Here is an 8517-nt window from a genome sequence, read left to right as displayed (position 1 = left end):
ATCTCAACAGTAGGCCCACACTAGGTGATCATTATTTACCCCAGAAACAGAGTGATCGTGAATTACCCCGGGTCACCCTACTAAACGGAGAAGCTTCTGTCGACGGGATCAAACTCACAACCTTTTTTTCTGTGGCAAACATGGGCCCAACACCCATGTTTGCCACAGAAAAAAATGAATAAAATAGTTACTTTGAGTAGCCTAAAGCATGAAAATATTTGCCGAAAGCTATGAAAATAGTTGCTTAATAAGAACAAAATTTCATCAAAAATATGACTAAAATTTATTAAATGACTTAGTTGTCATATACAATGATCAAGTTGTTGGCAAATATGATAATTTTTATAAAAACGCTAGCGTTCTAAGCACAAAATTTTTATTTTAAAAAGAATTAAAAGTTTGCAGAAATTAAGCACTTTCAATTACTAGAATTCATTTAAAAAAAAACACCTTTTCATTAAAAAAAAACATACTTTTTAAAATTTTTTCTTTTTGATCAATAATTGATTTAGCAAAAATACATGCGAAATATATATGCAAATATACATTGTTAAAAATGATTACTCAAATTGTAATTCACGCATCATAATATCATATTAAAAATTGAGTTTATATATTTTTAATGTTAAATAAAATAACAATAAATAATTATTAAACATTATTTTCTGCATGGAATCCTAATCTTTCAGGAAAAGGCATGTTTATTCAAAAAAGTACACCATTTTATTGCTTTTTTTTCAAAACTTAAAATATTATCTGCAGCAAATAATTAGCATATTTATGGTGAGGCTTTCAAACCTTCAAGATGGATTTTCCGTAAATGAAAATCTGATAAAAAATTATTCTAGGAATTTGTTTTTTTTTTATCCTTCTTGTTGAACTTAAAAAAGCATTAGCAACAAATATCAATAATCAAAATGAGTTTCATATGTTGAGATCAGACAATTCGATCACCTTAGTTTCATACCTAAGCTAAAAATCTGCCATAATTAAGGCATAAAAGGATTAATATAAATATTTAGATTTATAACAATTAACAACTGTAGCATAAATTGAATGGTGAATATATTTGAAATAATAGTTATTAATAATACCATGTTTTTTGAAGAAGTAGTTAATAATTCATTATAGTTTTAGCTATATTTTTCACAAATAATATAATATTAAACATAATTATAGTGCAAGTATTAATATAAGCATAATATGCACAAACGAGCAAACACAGTTAAGTGTAGAAGAATTGATAAGTAATTCAAAAATACTTAACAAGTGTTGGGAAAAAAAAATATTTCTGAGCAGCATAGAATTTCAATAAACATTGTCAAGTATAAGGTTAAACAAAGCTAAAAGGGTTAATTAAACATTAATATTTAGCAATAGAAATATTATATATTTAATAAATAGTATGGTAAAAGAATAAAATCAGAATTACATGAATAACATCAATAAATATTTAATATTATCCCATGTGTAATATAGAACAGATGAGTATAATGAACAAAGTAATGAATAATTTTAATAGCTAACACTAAATAATTAACTAAAAAGCAACTCTGCTATGTATGAATATGTCATATTTACAGGATTTAAAAGCAATTATTTATTAATTAAATTACAGTTTATTAAAAATCAAGCAGTTTTAATATTTTTTGTTAACACTATAATACTTATATTCAGATTTTTAATAATTTTTCAATAGTTAAAACTTTTGTAATATTCTGTGTTACGTACATCACAGTCAGTTTTAAATTTTAAAAAATCCTAAAAGTTAATAAAAAATTGGAGTAAATGTAAATGAAACCTAGAGTTATTTAAGCAAAAGTATTAGAATCAGGGATGGGGTTTTGGATGTCCTAAACTGGTTTTGGACAGGGCATTTGGGTTTTACTGTCTTAAACTGTCCTAAACTGTATCAAAGTGTCCAAAACATTGAATTTACATAATAAAGGACAATAACAAAGTAGGAAAAGATTTATTACTTTTGAAACTCCACAATTCATTGAACAACAAAAGCGAATATTTTATCCCTTAAATATGTTTGTACTACTACTGATAAATTAGGTTTTTGCATAAGGATAAATAATACAATATAAAAAATAATAATAAACTTTTTTAATAAAAGTAAAACTTGGCTTCATTTTGTTTCTTGTTCAAAAATTAACATTTTATTTTTTACAATATTTTTTTTTAAATTGTGACATAATTTGAGTGACTAGTTTTTGGTCAGGTCGGTTTAAACCCTGGATTAATCCATTCTGTCCTAAAAAAACCTTTCCAACTCTGATTAGAATAGCTTGATTTTTTTTAAAAACTTAAACTGAGAATGGATTAATTTCACTTTAATTTGAAAATTCGAAGAAAACTTGTCAACTATCACTTACTTCGTCAATAATCATCTATATTCGTGTAAACGTTACAAAAAAGAGGGCAATAGATTTTTATTTGAACATTCCATCTAGGATTACTGTTACGTAGTTAAATTTTTATGAAATAATTAATACTATTTTATTAATTTAAAGGTACAATGTTGATGTTTCTCTGCGCCCCCAATGTTTTGTTTATGCATTCCTTTAACGTTAATTTGAAGAAAAAATTAGTAATTACTAAACATTGATACATGATTTGTAAAGAAACATTCAATTTATAATAAAGGAGATAGCAATAATCATCGTAGAGATTAATTAAAAATCACTTACAAGAGTAATGGAAATAATTGATTTAGACAAAAATTGTCCTATCATAACTAACTTTAAAAAGTCAAACAATCACAAAAATAAGGAATAAGTTTTATTGATTTGCGATATTCAATGCAAAATCCGTTTCATATTTGAAAATTTATTAACTAACACGGGAACAGATATATTGATAATCCGTGACATGATTATTATATGATGGGTATTTAGTAAACCTCTTAACATAACACTGACTTAACTTCGAGAACGTAACATAAAAACTTGTATGCCAAGCATAAAAATAACAAGGTGTAATTGTATTGCCATCTGATTGGAAAGAATTGCGCATGCGTTTTAAGAGAAATGTTTATGGGTGGTTAGATGGCGCTGAAGACAAAATTATTCGCAAGACTTCCGGGTTACTACTTCTGCTTCTTTTTTACACCTACGTTTGAAAAAGCGTGATATCCAATATCATTATTCCATAGACCTGAGGAACTCTATCTGTTTGTTCTCTATATTTTATTTTTTGTCCCACAGAAGACAAATCGCAAAGACACGGTTCCCAGTAGAGCACTGAAGTCAAGCATCACTGGCTGAGGTCAGTAAGCGGGTCGTTGAAACCTTTGATCAGTCAGCGTAGGGACCGAGAGTGTGTGGTATCCGTCCTCGTTTAACTGTTCTACCGTAAAGTGCTTGAGTTCGTGCGCAGGTCATCGGACTACCAAAGCTGGGTAACTATCCCCTCAGCAGAGGATCAAAATTATCTTCGGATCATCCTCAGGGATGTTTCCCAGATCGTTACCAAAAGCCCATTGTGCAGCTCTAGGGTGACGTAAACAAAATACCTACCCACCTACCTATAAATTCCTTGATTTTATCGATATATATGACGCACCGGATGCACACTAGGAATGACTCATTTAGGCACCAATGACATCACACCTTAGAGTAGCGTGCAAACCTATTGAGTGAAAAACGTTGACGCAGGTTGAGATGCTATTTTATTTGTGTTAACATTCTTTCCCTACCCGAAGAACTGTTAAAAATTAATTGAACTCAAGAATGGCGCTAGACTAAGCCCGACAGGGGGTCAGCAATCATCCGACAGGGGGGCTAAGATAATTTTGAAAATAAGCAATACTTTTAATATACGAAAAATAATTAATATGATATACACATTTTTGTTCTGATGAAGAATTTATCATGATTCAAATATTAACAAAGAAAAAATATAAAGATGGTATCTGAATAAATAAAAAAAATATATGCACATCCAGCATAAGATTCTACAGTGTTCTCAATTCAATATTATTCAACACAAGCGATGCAACTCAAATAATAAAAAATTTATGCACAACTGGAAAAAATTCCAAAGATATTCGAAGAGCAAATTAAAACCTGTTAGAGTAATATTTTTGTAACAGAAATATATATATTTTTTTAAAATTAGTATAATTAACTAATAACTAGGTAGTTCAATTTTATTTTAATTTAAACATTAAATTGTTTAAAACTCGAGTTTTTCAGAAACTAAATAACGTGTCATCTATATTTAAAAAAAACTATAATTTGATTTACTTAAACATAAAAGTTTTCTTCTTTACGCTTCAGTTCCACTTGTTAAGAAACTCAAGAGTATTGTTAAATAATACTAACTCAATAAATAATTTGATAAATGAAATTTTAAAAAAATTGTACATTGGTAAATTATTTAAAATTGGGTAAAAACAATTTAATCAGGTGAATCATTTAAGTCAACCAGAGCTAAAAAAAGATGTTAAAATGATCAAAAACCAGTGTATTTGCAAGATGAAGCTGTTTGGAAGATATAAAATATATATTTCTTCCTTATCTTTCCATAAAAAATTAAATAGCTAATAAATAATTTTATGATTTTAAAAGTTTAATCGCTAAGACCAAAAAACCTCTAGAAGTTATTTTTTTAGGAAGAACTATAACCTGTAATTTTAATAGAAATAATTGACAGTGTATAGTTAAGATTTATAATGTAATATCTTTGGTTTCCTAATGTAATTTAATTCGATTTTTTCAATTAATGCGTTCGCGATTTCCTTATACTTTATATTAAATTTTAAGAAAAAACTATTATTAGCGATTTGTGGAATAAATTTCGAAAAAAAATTTACATCGATAGTAATATTTAATACTGATGGAATATAGTAACTAAAGTATAAAACGTATGAAGAATAATAACTCAACTCAAACGAAAAACTGTATAACCCGAATAACTTATGATTTAATGAACGGGTTTTTCCGTACTAGCCTTTAATATTAATGGCTGTAGGACGTAGCCTTAAATATGAATTAGTGCAAACAATATTTTAAAATAAGAAATTAGACTCAGAACTGCAATATGATAAATAATGTCCCATTAGTCATGTCAGGAGAGTAGTGTGAAGTTCCTCCATAAAAATAGCTTCATAATAATAGTTCAATGATAATGATGATAAAATCTCAATCTTCTCATATCTCAAGAACGTTTTGCGTATTGAGTGATTCGAAAATTTCTTCATACAATTAAAAAATTCGTTTATCCAAAGGTAAATGCCATGCAAAAAATGTAGTTTCAAATAGTTATCAAATATTTAATATTCTTCACGTTTTTATTTATAATATGCGTTGGAAAAATTTTGAATCCTGAATTTCGAAATCCCCGTGTAGTAAATGGCGACTGATGCACATTAAATCTGTCGAGTCGCAAAGTCCTTCATGTTCCCATAACAAATCAATACCTATGGGGGTACTGATTCAGGAGTTCCCCTTGTCTTCTGGATTAGTTCAAAATTACAAGGCAACGGAGTTGAACATTAGTAGTCGTAAACTCGAAAATTGGGTCGGCTGTTCAACGACGGATAAAATAAAATAAAATAGCAAGATATACAAATTTTTATATAATTTTATGGAATGTAATTTAAAATTGTAAAACAAAAAATTTGAATGAAATCGGTTGAATAATTCGAGATAAATAAAATTTTAAGCAAACTGATCTTTTTTAAATTTGATAGCTCAGAAACTAATCGATCGATTGTTTGTATTTTGAAATTAAAAAGGATGTAAAAATATGTAGAACATACAATTCAATATTATTATTTAATAAACTATTACTACTATTATTTAATAAACTAATAAAAAATAACAAATAATTATTCAAAATTATTTTTGCGTAAAAATTTGTGTATAAAATTTTTTTGTGATAATTGTATGCAAACATTTTTCAATACACTCAAAAAGTTCTCGAAATAATCGACGGTCAATAATCAACGAGTGAAGTTAAAATTAAAAGACTCAAATTTTCCATCTGTCTCTTTGCCATAACTTCGAACCACAGCTTCCAGATTGCGGCTATTTCCGCATTTGAAAATTAAAAACCTAAAACTATAGAAAAACTTGTATGTTTATCCAGAACAAAATGCGCTTTTGTGTTCAATTTCGTAACTTAGAAAATATGGTATTGACTTTTTGTACGCAAAAATAGAATTGAATCAAAAGTTAATCAAAGTGTTCCCTTTTTCCATTTCAAACACTGAAAATAAAATAAGTCAATGAGAATCTGTTATGTTGATTAATATATATTTTAAGATATTAAATACGAAAAATTTAATTGTTTTTCGGAATGAATCAATAATCTTTTTACTACTTAGAAAATGATAAAAAAAAATAATGAATTAAATCTGCCTAAGAAATTAAAATAAATTAAAAATATTTTGTTACTGTTTATTTGTCTTTTTTTTCCGACTGCATATTTATTGCGTTAATTAAAATATAAACCTTGAATCCAAATAAATAAATGTTTTTCCTCCTTTAAAAGTTTTTTTTTTCTCAAAAAAAGAATGAAAAAATTAAAACTGAAATTTTTTTATTTTATTCTTATACTTTTATTTTGCTTGAAAATTTCAAAAAGCAATTATGCCCCCAGCGAAAATAATCCCCTCCTCAGTTCTCCAAAAGAAAGAATAGCAGTTTGAAAGATAAGTTTACAAGAAAATGAGGATGCGTCTATGGGACTTCGAAAAGTCGTCAATTTCAACCATAGCTAATCGCATCCGGTCTCAAGTTTAACAATGTATAGGCAAAGTTACAAGTTGTGCAGTGAAACTACAATTACATAGAATTTACAATATATTTTGCTAATTTTTGCTACTAATTCTTAAAAATAAATAAATAAAAAGTCAACTACAAAATTTTTTTATTAGGTATTTGTGAAGGAATTTTTGACATTATTTAGAAAAAAAATGAGACCAGACTATTTTCCCGACGGGACTTTAAATTTTTCCAATGGGGGAGGGGGGTAGACAGGCCATGCCCGACAGGGGTGCAATTCCCCCCCCGACCCCCTACTGCCCTTGATTGAACTTAAAGTTTATCAGCTTTCTAGAAATAGAAGCAGAAAACGTAGGTCGCTGAATTTACTGTAATCGGTTGAATCTTTCATTAAGGTCGCATTGAATTCTTTATTTTGAAAGATGCAGAGTTTGAAGAAGAGAGCGTCCGTTTATTTTGAAAGAGCAGAACGATATTGAGAAAGATGTATTGAAGACTTTGATGTTTTTCTTTATTTTCTATGGGCGATTTCATTCTTCGATATCAGGGTTTAACTCTTCAGAGTTATATATCAGGGTTTAAACTCTTCCTAGGAATCGCAAGCAAAGTCTTCGATAAAGGTTTTTGTACATTATTAATTCGATTCTCTTACATGCATTAATGCTAAAAATTATCTTGAAACTCATTTTTATTTGAGTAAATAAGTTAAATATTCTTTTTTATTGAGTAAAGAATCTCTAAACCGAATACTTTATCAGAACAGTTCAACTGGCTTTTTCTTTTCTTTGAACTCCTTTCATTTCTCAGAAAGCGAATCCTCTAATGAGAGGGAAACAAAATATTTTGAAAGTTTTCAAACTTTTTTCAGGTTTTAGGAAACTTGTTATTGTTTTATAATANTTCTGCGAGGTGTATCTATTTCAAGAAAATTTAGACATCATTTGTGAAAATTATATCAAAAAAATCAATACAAAAATATGAATTTATCGTTTCTTACGGGACAAAAAAATAAAATTTTAAGAAAAGGTATTTTGTAAAACTACCATTTTTCCTAAAGTTGAATTTGTGAAGGTAGTAAATTTTGCCTGGACATCAATAGAAGCTAGAAGAAGTAAAGAACACGTGTCACATGGCATCTGGTTCTCTCAAAGTTGCAAAAAATAGGGGTTTTTTTCTTCTTTCTTTTATAGAAAAGATGTTTATTTTGATTGTTAAAAAGCGTCTGGGAAAGAGGCATCCAGATACACTATTTTATACTATATAATTTAATGTAAAATTACTTAGTATAAAAGTAGTTTTTTCTTATAGTTTATCAAGGATTAGTTTTTTCAGCTTTCTGGTGGCATTCTGCTTTTTTTCTTCTTCTTTCTGCTTTATATATATGTATATATATATATAAATATACATAAAAGAAAAATATACACCATTGGAAGAGAAGACCGGTTCAATGCCTTTGGCCCTTCCCTCTCTTACTCTTTTTAGTTGTCTGTACAACGATATTTTTCCTTTTCTTAATATATTTTGTATTTAATTGTTAAAAATATTTTTAAAATTTCCATGACGCTTTCTCTTAGAACTATGTTTAATGTAGTTTTCATTTTCATATAGTGTCCTTACTTGAAAGTTTCTAATCCATTTGAAAATCAAGACAAAATCTGACATATACCTTCTTCTATGACTCTCCACACGTTAATGTGAAGTGTTGCCATAGGTAAAGAGTTCTACCTTACGTCACCCGTATCCCATTTCGATCACCAATACTATGAAAGCTATAAACTAA

General features: G+C 28.0%; 1 protein-coding gene across 1 annotated transcript in view; it reads right to left on the bottom strand.

The window, feature by feature from the left end:
• Window positions 1-3035, bottom strand: part of LOC107439528 (uncharacterized) — a 13728-nt gene extending 10693 nt beyond the window's left edge. Inside the window, exon 1 of the mRNA XM_016052159.3 lies at window positions 2697-3035. The gene's annotated coding sequence lies outside the window, so the exon portion shown is untranslated. The remainder of the gene's footprint in view (window positions 1-2696) is intronic.
• Window positions 3036-8517: the final 5482 nt, after the last annotated feature.

The sequence above is a fragment of the Parasteatoda tepidariorum genome, chromosome 9 (genome assembly GCF_043381705.1).
Source record: "Parasteatoda tepidariorum isolate YZ-2023 chromosome 9, CAS_Ptep_4.0, whole genome shotgun sequence".
NCBI lineage: Eukaryota > Metazoa > Arthropoda > Arachnida > Araneae > Theridiidae > Parasteatoda > Parasteatoda tepidariorum.
The sequence above is the reverse complement of the archived record's forward strand: the minus strand, read 5'-3'. Positions and strand labels throughout refer to the sequence as shown.